Raw genomic sequence first — 13,067 nt, 5'->3', positions numbered from 1 at the left:
CCTGAGTTATATCAAAACGTTGCTACAGAAATCTGTATTAATCAAGAGAAACCATTCAATTTGCAGTACTAAAATCTTTAATAAACAGAAAGTAGAAAGCACTCTCAACTTATATAAATACTTAAACGCTTTGCCTTAACGGACTTAGGTCGCAGAATTAATTCAACACTTTAGGCAACCAGTACAGTTACCATGAATACGCGTTAACCTCGGACAAGCACTTTTTCAAAGTTAGTACTCTACACTTCGAGCATTGTTGTATAACATCAGGGTTTGTTACAGCCAAGCGCTAACTAACATATTGTTGATAAAAACTTGAAAAAATAAAAATCCTAAAATCCATTCGCAACGCTAACGCTAACGGGTCAAATTGCACCTATAAACTACGTTCACTCAAACACATACACATTTTTTTCCTACATACTGGAAAATTAAATTTATTTTTGTATATAAAAAAAAACATTTTATGAATTTTTAAATTTGTTGCACTAAAAATCGAAAACTAGTGGTGTTACTTTGTACCTCAAAAAACACTTTAAGTCGGTCCTTTCCGGTCATTACAGTTATCGTTATAGGGTCAAACATTGTCCGCCAACCAGTTTTGGAGCAGCGTGACGGGCTTAAACTCCAAACTCCCTCTCCTTAAACCTGACTCTACAGTGGGCTATTAAAAGTAGGTTAATAATGTTTGTCTGTGCTAGAAAAGTCATCGTATTTAGGACGTTTCCGAACAAAGTTAATCTCATGGCAACACTAGACAAGGTTCACAGTTCACAATCTCCGGCAACTAAAATTTTCAGCCAAATTATAACACAGCTTACATTATGAAGGCGAAGGAGGCAACGCGAACAGGTTAATCTTGAAATTAATTTAAAATTCACAAAGTTGGCAGTGACCGGGCGACGAATGGCTCTCCATAGACCGAATGAGTAGCTCTTACACTAAGTTTTAGAATCCTATAAACGCGAAAGTTTGTTTGGTTGTTTGTGACTCTGTAACGCCGCAACTACTAAACCTATTTAGCTGAAATTTGGAATGGAAATAGATTTTACTCTGTATTAACTAAATTTCATGTCATCATGGACAAAGTCGCGGGCGTCTGCTAGTAAGACGTAAAAGCTAAGTACGATATTGAGATTTATGGTAGCAAAGTTTACTATTTACTTTAAAAACATCCTAGAGTTTTTTCGAACAGAAGCAAGTGTCGAATTGCGAAAATTATGAACAGTGAAGTGATTTAGGAATAATAATTATTTATTTACCTTAAACATGTGTTACATACACACATTCATTGTAACACATGCATGTAGGTCCGAACATGGCCTATTCATTCGATTCGATTTCTTTGCTAATCTAGAGTTCATAAACATGAACTGTGTCTTTGTGTAAACTTTTACTTAAAACACATTATCAAGGCAAATTAAACACATCATTATCAACCCATATTCGGCTCACTGCTGAGCTCGAGTCTCCTCTCAGAATGAGAGGGGTTAGGCCAATAATCCACCAAGTTGGTTCAACGCGGATCAGCAGACTTCACACACGCAGATAATTAAGAACATTCTTTGGTATCCAGGTTTCCTCAAGATGTTTATCCTTCACAGTTTGAGTCACGTGATATTTAATTTCTTAAAATGCACACAACTAGGAGGTGCATGCCCCGTACCAGATTCGATACCGCACCCTCCGGAATCGGAGGCAAAGGTCATTTCCACTTGGCTATCATGGCTCTTATCCGCCCAGTGAGTATCACGGCTCTAAAATAAACAGAAGTTTGTAAAAAAATGGATGACTTTCGCACCAATTATTCCATCACTTGAACACGTAAGTAACAGTTAATTCTTGTGGAAAGCTGAAACGCTTCAAGTTCAGGGCACGAGATAGGAGCGAGGCGGAACCGCGGAGACTAGGCGAACTTCCAAGCGGCAAGAAAGATTTAAACTTCGCCTAAATTGAAATACACCTCTTAAATCGCTTAGCCGGGATTGAATTCTTAAGGAGTGCGATTTAATATTAATATTTGGCGAGAGAGTTAAGAAGCTATATTAGCTGATGTTAAAGTTTTTCTTTTTGATATCCGTTTAATGGAATGTTAAAGTTTTGTATAGACTCTTTTGTCTACGGGTTAGGAGGGTTTGAGTCGTAGGTGTCATTCAGCTAACAACAAATACATATTAATAATTACATTAAAAGAAATTAACAGTAGTAAAATTAAAAAAAATAATACATTTATAAGAAATACACGCCATCTAATTGTTCACTCATGGCCGAAGTACCCAATACGCTGGTGTTACCCTTCTGGATTATCCTTTGGGCCAAATTAGCAGCTCTTAGGTCACCTGACGTATGGATCAATTTGTCAGACATAGAATTGAAAATATTTTTGGTATCAAATGACCATGGGCCTAAAGGCAAAGGCAAGCGCCGCAATTACACAGTCATTCAATATGACCGAGTATTTACTATGCTAGTCTAGGACTATTAAATATTGAGGTTTCTTTCTTCCAAGACATTCTCAGGTATAGTGTTGGGAATTTAGTGATGTTACAGCCTTGTGCTTTAGAGAGCACGTTAACGTTGGTACCTGGTCATTTGCATTAATGTCCGGTTGTGATCGTTACTGAGGCAAACGTCAACTCAATCTCGCTAACCTGCATTGCAGCAGTATTGTGTGATCGAAGCTTTGAAATACCCCACTTCTATAAGAGGGAGGACCGGAGAAAGCTTTCCCAGCTGTGGGTTATTAATTCTCCCTTCCACAATTTTCTTTCAAAAAGCTAATAAATCCCGAAAGTTGCAAAAAGCTTTTCATACGATCGCGTAAAGTACCAAAATATCACATCTTAAGTCGCGAAACGGCATTGCGTGATACCGCAGTATATCAATTGCGCAGTTCGAATATGACAATGAAAAATTACTTTACAGATGAATATTTTACTGTCATTCCCATTGTACGAAAAACCTATATTAAGAGTGGCTAGGAGTGGACGTCTGCGTCGCTAGACGTTACTTTTTTGTCAAAGTTTATGATCAACGATCTATTGCGATTATAAAAACTATCTCTAAGGTATTGATGTTTCATAATTGTAATCCCGTTCTTCGGTTAAAGGGCTACGTAATTTTTTTTGTGTAGTTGAATGGTATATAAAAATGGGCAAAAACTTCTAGTATAAGAAATCCAAATATTAGCACGTGCTATACTGGTCCTGCTATAATTGCTCTGAGAGTGCAACAGCTTCTTATTATATTTTAGATGTCTCGGATTTGTGTCTTGATTGAGCTGGTTAGTTAGGTTTCATGACGTTGATTTAATTTTTAAAATGGTCCCACAATTCTACATATCAAAACTCCAGCAAATTTGCTCAACGGTCATATACAACTTTTAGTAAGTCATGAATTCTTTTTTTTTTAAAGTCATGTATTCAACTTATTTATTCCCTTGATTGTGTATTTCACTTACAGCAGCTCTACTGTACGCTCGCTACACTATGCCGTTACGCACCGTTTCCGATGCAATTAATCTTGCCAACTCAACGCAACTTTCCGCAATTCCGGAAACAACACAATACCCCAATAAAAATACGAAAAAAAAAACAATTCCCAGCTCCAAAACAATGAACCTTTCGCAAAAAGGGCAAGTACATTTAACACCGACGTAATCTATTGCGTTGAAGAAACATATTATAGGAGCATAGAATGACAACAGCGAGTTGGGCTTTAGAAATGAGTTCCGTATGTCTCTTTAGTTTAATCATTTAATTTATAATTGATGTTAATTTTATCTGTAAATAATACTATAAATAAATATACATTTTTCTTTATATAAACTTTCATAACTTTGTCAAAAATTACTTCGATTAGAAACTTGTTATTTTCTATATTTGAACCAAATTTAACCTTAATAATAATAATAAAAAAGCCTTTTATTTCCACATCAATTTACATTTCAAACGTTTGTTAGGTGTGTTAGTTTAAATTATAATTATATCTATATATTAATCTAATGTTAGTATGGTTAGTTATCTTCTTGTGATGTGGATCCCGTTTGGGTGAAGGCCTCCTCTTTCTTCTTCCAGTAATCTCTATCTTTTGCGAGAGACAACCATTCTCGCCCTGTTTTGATAATGATGTCATCAGCCCACCTTTTAGTTGGTCTGCCGACGCTTCTCTTTCCAGGTGGACTAGCGAATGGTTAAATACTTAAAAATATTAAAATATTACAAATTGCGATTCCATATTATGAGTACAAGCGCGGAAGTTTCTTTACCCATTTACGGAAAAACTGTTGCATGGAGAATGTAATTTAATTTGAATAATAAAATCTAGTAACTCATTATTTCACCATTGAGATAAAATATTTCTATATTATGCACGGATATGAGATTGAAGAAATATTCGGGTTTTGAAGTGTTATTCGGTATGTAATAGATGTAGCCCTTGTTCTTCAAATTAATCACTCACCAATACTATCCTAGAAAGACTAATCGTGTCCTCGTGTGTCGGGATAAAAGTAGTTTATATCTTTTGGCTTAATAGCCAGATAAGGGTCTTTTAACATAACAAACTCAGTAAAAGAGAACCCTAAAAACACGGTTACTTTATCCATCTCCCATAAATCATGTGGCTACCATTAAAGTTCTATTCCTTAGCCATTGTGGAGTAATTCAGCGGATCTCGGGAACTCTTAAATCATATCAGATTAATGAGAGCAATGAGCGAACGGGAAAAAAGTGCAAAACTAAAAATTCCCGAACAAAAGGAAAACTTTCCGGCAAAGAAAAATGTGGGTAGTAAGTACCATTTCAATCTACAATATACGAGGAATATACTGTACTAGCGAAAGCCCGCGACTTCGTCCTCGTGGAATTCTGTGGAAAACGTGGATTTTTTCGGGATAAAAGTAGCCTATATGTTCATCATCATCATATCAGCCGATGGACGTCCGCTGCAGGACATAGGCCTTTTGTAGGGACTTCCAAACATCACGATACTGAGCCACCTGCATTCAGCGAATCCCTGCGACTCGCTGAGGTGAACTGACAACATCAAGCGAGCCTTTATGTTAATCCAGGGTATTTATTATCAGTCTTCGTTTCGAATTTCAGCCAAATCGGTTCAGTAGTTACGGAGTTAAAGAGTATAGAGATAATAGCCTGTGTTAACGCCATACACACACATTACAGATATATACTTGTCTCCCTTCTTCTCCTACCTTTTCCATTTCCTTATTCTCGTGAGAGGGAGACAATTGCAACCCGCAACGCCAGACGCTTCGATCAAATTAGTCAATCAATGTTCGCCGCCTGATAACTACGCATAAATTGGCTCGCGCGCTTTCTAAATCAGTGATTATTAAAAACTATAATATGTGTTGTGTTGTGCATTGGTGGGCTTCTATGAGCTGTCGAAGGCGCCTAGCAGCCCTGTGAGATTTGCTGCTTCACAAGGTCAGTTCACGAGATCCTTTGTCTCCAAAGTTCACCTATTTCCACACCATATTTTTTGGTCCTTCGAGCCGGATATACTTTCTATTCCCGCTATTTATTTATTTCTTTCATTTCTACGCCTAATCCGCTATATTTACATACTTTTACATACATTTACACGCTACACACACGCCACACGCCGCTAACGCCACGACGCCATTTTCTTTTAAATTCTAACAATGGCCGAGAAAGAAGATTTGCAGTTAGAAATACGCTTGCTTCAAGCGAAGCAACAAAGTTTTTATAAGCATATACAAACCCTGTACGATTTGTCGCAAAATTTAAAAGATGACGTAACCATCAAAAACTTTTTAATTAGACTTAAATGTTTAGACAATTTAAGAAGTGATTACGTGTCGGTTACAGACCAACTGAATATATCTAACTTAAAAGCCAACCCTAAATCGCTTATTAATTTTGATACTTTAACTTCTTTTGACGAACTATTCTGTCACATTAAAAGTGTTGAATCAGATATATTATCTAAATTGGCACGAAATAAAACGCACAATTTAGATCTCCTCAAAAAACTGCCTGCTTTGGAGTTAAGGGGTTTTGACGGAAATCCAACGCATTGGTCTGCTTTTTATGAAAACTTTAAAACGCTTATACACAACAACGAAAACTTATGTAACGCCGAAAAAATACAATATTTATTAGGCAAATTATCAGGAAAAGCCTTGTTAGTTTGTTCTGGGATACAACCGGTAGCCAGTAACTATGAATTAATTTGGAATTCGCTTATCGAAAAATATGAAGACAAAAGAACGCTAGGATCAATGTATTTAGAACAAATATTGAATTTCAAAAGTACTCATACGCTAACGCAAAACTCATTAGAATTATTTATTGAGCAATTTTGTTCTGCACAAGCCGCATTATCATTATTAGGTATTTCTGACTTAACGGACTTTATATTTTTACATATAGGTTTGAATAAGTTAGACAAGGAAACTGTAATGCTATTCGAGCAAACGCATCGTAGTGAGAAAATACCATCTTTCGCGTCTTTAGTAGAATTTGTCAAAGAACAAAACAAAATATACACGTTACGTAACTCATCGCCGCAGACTTCTAAACAAAATTGGAAGGTAAACGCAAAACAAATAAACCGAACGCCGCACGCTCGCTCGCTTCACGTAGATTATAATAAACCTAGTACGTCTGATCATAATAGGCAATTTCAAACTCAAAGATGTCCTGATTGCGAACAGGATCATCATCTTTTCAGATGTAATAAATTCAATGAACGCGATCCAAAATCTAAGATACAATTTGTTTGGTCTAACAAATTATGTATTAATTGTTTAAGTGGATTTCATGTACTAGAAAATTGGAGAAGTAAGATAAGATGCTTCTGTGGGGCTGCACACCATTCGAAATTGCATTCGGGAATCGAACCCGTGAAACATAGCCACGCGCAAGTGTCAACGCTCCTCTGTAAAAATGTTGCCCCCCCGCAGCCCGCGCACGCGCAACCGCTGACCGAGTGCGATAGCACTCGACGTTACGTGGGATCGACCGAATCGCCGGCGCTCGCGCGGAATGTGCCTACCAACTTCAGTCGCCCGCCGGCCGCCGCCGGGAGCGACGCGTCACTTCATTCTTTAAAAATACAGACGAAAGATACGACAGTGTTACTTCCGACTGCAGTAGTATATGTTTATAACAATGCTGGTGAACGTTTTAAGATGCGAGTGCTGTTAGACACCGGTAGTTCGTGTCATATAGTAACTAAATCGCTTTGTAATCGATTAAACTTAAAAATTAATAAGTCTAATACGACACTACACGCTTTAGGTGACAATCAAGTGAACGCACAGGGACACGCATTTTTAACGTTTGAATCTCGCTTACAAAATAGATGTAAATATTCTATAAAGGCTTGCGTTATGGATGCAATTTCGCGAAATATTCCAAATGATATTATAGATTTAAATAATTTACATCATATAAAAGGATTACCTCTCGCTGATGAGGAATTTTATTCGCCTGGTGATATTGATTGCCTTATCGGAAATGAATTATTTCCATTTCTTTTAGAAAATAATAAGGTAGCACACCCTGATTCGTCCGTGGCCGCTATTCAAACTACACTAGGCTACATTTTAATGGGAAAAGCAAGCTACTTAACGCCCTCGCATTCAAAAGAAAAATCTTTTCATATTTTCTCTGAAAATACTGAATCGTATTTAGATAAATTAACGCAACGCTTTTGGGAACTGGACTCAGTACCTACTAAGATACATGTAAGTCAGGATGATTCCGCTTGCGAACGCATTTTTTCAGATAATATTTCGCGCGATATATCGTCAGGTCGTTATATTGTCTCCCTTCCTTTCAAATATGATACCAAATTACTTGGTGATTCATTTGCAATTGCTAAACGCTGTTTATTACGCTTAGAAAAACAATTTAATAATAATCCATCGCTACGCTCCGATTACAACGCGACCCTTAAATCTTACATAGATGAAGGTTATCTTAATAAAGTTAGCCAATCCTCACGCAATATTAATTCTTATTATATTCCGCATCGTGCTGTCTGTCGGCCTGACAAGCAAACCTCCAAAACGCGTATTGTTTTGAACGCCTCATGTAAAACCACTTCAGGAAAATCGCTTAACGATTTGTTATATACAGGTCCAAATCTACAAAGCAATATTTTTGATCTACTACTTAATCTACGCCTGTATTCTGTCGCTTTAAGTGCTGACGTGGAAAAAATGTATTTTAGAATTAAACTTAAACCAGAAGATCATCGTTATCAGCGTATTCTGTATAGGTTCGATTCAAATGATCCTATTGATACGTATGAATTTAATTGTGTATCTTTCGGTCTGTCAGCGTCACCATACCTCGCGATGCGTGTGATTAAAGAACTAGCTAACGATGAACGCTCACGATATCCAGCAGGCGCTTGGGCAGCTGGACGGCATTTCTATATGGACGATTTCGTCTCCTCCGTCCCTTCTTTAGAAGATGCTACGAACCTTTACTATGAGCTCGTTAATCTGTTCAACGCTGGTGGTTTTAAATTAACAAAATGGATATCAAATAATACTCGCTTACTTCAAGAAATTCCGCCTGAATTACGCTCGCCTAACATCGTTCAGTTTGATGAACACTCAATAACCGCTAGTACAAAAATAGTTGGCTTACAATGGGAGCCTAACGATGATGTTTTTACGTTTAAAGTAAATGTACCTACAGAATATAAGTGCACCAAACGCATTATTCTGTCCGTCACCGCCCGCCTTTTCGATCCGCTTTCTTTATTGGGTCCTGTAACCGCCTTATTAAAATTATTAGTGCAAGAATGCTGGAAACAAAATCTACACTGGGACGAAGAAGTTTCTTCTAGTATAAGTGACCAATGGTTTCAGTTACAACGCGAGCTACATTTGTTAGAAAGGTTGCAGATTCCGCGACATATAGGTATTTTTCAAACCACAAACAATATTTCGCTTATAGGGTTTGCAGATGCTAGTGAAAAGTGTTACGGAGCTGTAATTTACCTGCGCGTAAGCTCTAGTGAATCAGGTGACGGTCAAATCACATTACTCTGTTCGCAGTCTAGAGTAGCTTCCCCTAAAGGCAATGTGTCTTTACCGCGACTCGAACTTTGCGCTAATCTTTTATTATCAAATTTAATTGTCGCTGTAAATGACTCAATAAGTGAACGCGTAACAATAAATAAAATATACGCTTTTTCTGACTCCACGATCGCACTTTCGTGGGTCCGCTCGCCTGCACATAGGTTTCAAACCTTTGTTGCAAATAGAATCGCCGCTATAAATCCGCTAATCTTCCAGCTGAAAACTGGTTCCATATTTCTGGTAAAGAAAATCCCGCCGATATAATATCACGCCCTATTTTACCCGCTAAGTTTATAAATAATACGCTTTGGTTTCACGGTCCTCCGTGGGCCACGCTTCCTTTCAAAGAATGGCCAATCAATGAATGTCATTCTCACGCTATCGATGAACTACCTGAACATAAAACGCTTATTTCTTTAACCGCTAAAGTCTGTACAGATAATGAAAGTACCGATTTATATTATAACTCCGCGATGCGCATGTCAAATTGGAATAAATTCATACACTCTTGGGTGTATGTGCTTCGCTTTACTAAAACATTAAAATCGCAAGGCAATATTACTGTCGCTGATTTAGAAATTGCTGAAAATTACATTTTACGAGCTATACAAAAAAGGCATTGTTTAAATATTAATAGCCCAGCTTTGCGAAAGCTCAATGCGTTCCTAGATTCAAATAAAATTATACGTGTTGGAGGCCGACTGTCTCAGTCACAATTGGGATATTCGCAGATGCACCCAGTCGTCCTTCCGTCTAAAGATCGCATAGTGCACTTGCTCGTAGATTATTTTCATAGGCAGAATACACACGCAGGGCCTGCTCTATTGCTTGCTCTATTACGCCAAAATTATTGGGTTATCGCCGCTCGTAACATGGTACGCCAACGAGTACAAAGCTGTAATCGTTGTTTCAAGCTTAAGCCAAAAAATACCTTCCCTGTAATGGGCGACCTGCCCCCCTATCGCGTAAGCGAAGCAAAAAGCTTCGTTTTCTCGGGCGTTGATTTCGCAGGGCCCCTCTACATAACGCCTTATCGCCGCCGCGGTGTAAAAAGTATAAAAGCTTACCTGTGCCTATTTGTTTGCTTAACTACAAAAGCTCTACATCTAGAGCTAGTGAGCGATTTAAGTACAGAGTCATTTTTAAACGCTTTTAAAAGATTTATTTCTAGAAAGGGCCCTATTTCCTTAATAAGAAGCGACTCGGGAGGCGCTTTTGTTAAAGCGGATAGATGTCTGAAGGAAATTCACGAGCTTTTGTCAAAGGATAAATTTTTAGACCAACATTTAGCAGATTTGCGCATACAATTTCAAAGAAACCCCCCTTACGCTCCGCATTTCGGTGGAATATGGGAGAGTAACATTAAATCTGTTAAAACCCATCTATTTAGGGTCATTGGAAATCAAATTTTGACATACGAAGAGCTCAACACTGTCCTTATTCAAATTGAAGGAATAATGAACAGTCGCCCGCTCTGTGTATTAAGTTCAGATCCTTCCGATCTCACTGCTCTAACACCATCGCATTTTTTGAATATAACACCACTTAAATACTTACCGGCTGAGGACCTTACGGACGTACCTCAGAACAGGCTTACTCGCTATCAGTTGTTGTCAAAACTGGTCCAATCATATTGGGACAGATGGAACCGTGAATACCTAACTTCGCTTCAAAGTAGACAAAAATGGAACACTCCATCAAATCCGATTAAAGTAGGATGTATTGTCATTATACGAGACGATAACTCACCGCCTCTTAGTTGGCCTCTAGCCATAGTAGAGGAGCTCTATCCCGGTAGAGACGGTATCGTACGAGCCGCTAGAGTTAAGACCAGAATTGGTTACTATACGAGAGCTGTAGTAAGGCTTTGCCCTCTACCTCTTCAATAATATTCGCACTTTAATATTAACGCTTTAACCTAATTAATTAATGTTTATTTTTAATTTATAGTTAGTCTTTTCTTACAACTTTATTATATTATTTATACGCTATCGCATCATAGCAAACTTTTATTTTCCTGAAGGCTTTGCCTCAGCCCGGGGGATAAATGTTAACGCCATACACACACATTACAGATATATACTTGTCTCCCTTCTTCTCCTACCTTTTCCATTTCCTTATTCTCGTGAGAGGGAGACAATTGCAACCCGCAACGCCAGACGCTTCGATCAAATTAGTCAATCAATGTTCGCCGCCTGATAACTACGCATAAATTGGCTCGCGCGCTTTCTAAATCAGTGATTATTAAAAACTATAATATGTGTTGTGTTGTGCATTGGTGGGCTTCTATGAGCTGTCGAAGGCGCCTAGCAGCCCTGTGAGATTTGCTGCTTCACAAGGTCAGTTCACGAGATCCTTTGTCTCCAAAGTTCACCTATTTCCACACCAGCCTGCGAATGTTAGAGTTTTACAGTCCTGTGGGAACTCCCCTTAGGGGAAGAATTTCTAAAAAGCTCATGTTTTTGCTCATGAAGTTTGTCAGCTCATGCTCCTACCATACGAGTAAGTAAGTACGGTAGCCAAATACGGAGTTTGAACCGTGATGGCTTTGGGAGGTAGCAGTTTTTAAGGATCCAGACCCTCAACCGTCTAAGTATGAAGTAATTTTTAGGGTTCCGAACGTACGTAGTACAAAACGGAACCCTTATTTATAAATATGTATATCATAAATTAACAAAGGTCTATTAATCACAAATCAGGGCTCAAACCACAATTAATAGCACGTTTAAAGGTTATGTTCTTCTAAACATAACAAACGAGAAATCGTTGCGTGTTCTATTATTAAAGAAAAATATTATTTTTGCTACGTTAGCGTTGCTTAGATATGATTGTTCGCGTGGATCCCTTCAGCGCTCCATTTGTTCCGAATCACACGCCTCCGCCATTTTGTTTTGTGATTACGTCAGCCAAGACTCCTTTGTTACTGTAATACTGTTGTAATCACTTTTTGTTTTATTTCGTTAATTACTTGTGTTATCTTACTGTATTTTGTCAGACAGGGTTGCTTTGAAGAGATATAAACTTGGTGGAATATAAAATTAATGTTGGTGTTCAAAAATATTTACAGAAATTGTTAGAATTTAAATAAATAAATAAGTAATATTGTTTATTAAAAAGTTATGGAAATCACACTCTAATATTAATTATAAAGGCGAAAGTTTGTGTGTAAGTGTGAAAGTGTGTAAATGTGTAAGTATGTTTGTTCCTCTTTTACACTGCGGCTACTGAAGCGTTTTATCTGAAATTTGGAATGGAAATCGATTTTACTTTGAATTAACACATAGGCTACTTTTCAACCCGGAAAAACCCATTGTTCCCGCTGGATTTGTGAAAAACTGAATTTCACGCAGACGAAGTCGCGGGCGTCCACTAGTATTATATAAAAATACTGTTCTTCAAATAACTACAGTAAGGGTAATTGTTAGGGTTTTCTACGAGGACGAATTCGCGGGCGTCTGCTAGTCAATAGGTATGTAAACGATATTCAAACTTTAGGAAAGCTAATATCAAACGTGTTTTTGTTTGTTTGTATGACAGATAACATTACATTATCGATTATTTGTTTTTTTGTAATGTTTATGTCTATTAACTTTGTTATTAACCGACTTCAAAAAAACGAGGACGTTTTCAATTCGACGCGTATGCTTTTATTCTGTTTTTATGTTTGTTACCTCATAACTTCGTCATGTATTAACCAATTTTGTAAAATTTTTTTTGTTGGAAAGAGTATACTTTCAGATTGGTCCCATTTAAATTTCACGAAAATAGGTTAAATTAAAAGGTAATTTTGTGTTAAAATCAAAATAACTGAAATAAGTGACCGAAATTGCCAAAACTGTGACGTTTACGGTTACGATGCTAGCACACAATGAAACAGTAAATTAAAATCTTTTTAACAAAAGATTTAACCGACTTCAAAAATGCATTACACTAAAAAGCGAAAATATTATTGTACCTTTGTCCTTCCTATTGATCGATTTGA

At 37.4% G+C, this 13,067-nt stretch overlaps 1 protein-coding gene across 4 annotated transcripts in view; it reads left to right on the top strand.

The window, feature by feature from the left end:
• The window catches only part of LOC112044283 (neuronal acetylcholine receptor subunit alpha-7), a 188,516-nt gene that overhangs the window by 35,381 nt on the left and 140,068 nt on the right, over positions 1 to 13,067 (top strand). Inside the window, exon 1 of one of the 4 annotated variants that reach the window (XR_008250921.1) lies at positions 5,164 to 11,424. The exons of 2 other annotated variants lie outside the window; for them this stretch is intronic. The gene's annotated coding sequence lies outside the window, so the exon portion shown is untranslated. Of the gene's footprint in view, positions 1 to 5,163; positions 11,425 to 13,067 lie in introns of those variants that run through there. One more of the 4 variants, XR_008250922.1, reaches the window with a different exon arrangement.

The sequence above is a fragment of the Bicyclus anynana genome, chromosome 1 (assembly GCF_947172395.1).
Source record: "Bicyclus anynana chromosome 1, ilBicAnyn1.1, whole genome shotgun sequence".
Taxonomy (NCBI): Eukaryota; Metazoa; Arthropoda; class Insecta; order Lepidoptera; family Nymphalidae; genus Bicyclus; species Bicyclus anynana.
This window is presented reverse-complemented; position numbering and strand designations above follow the sequence as displayed.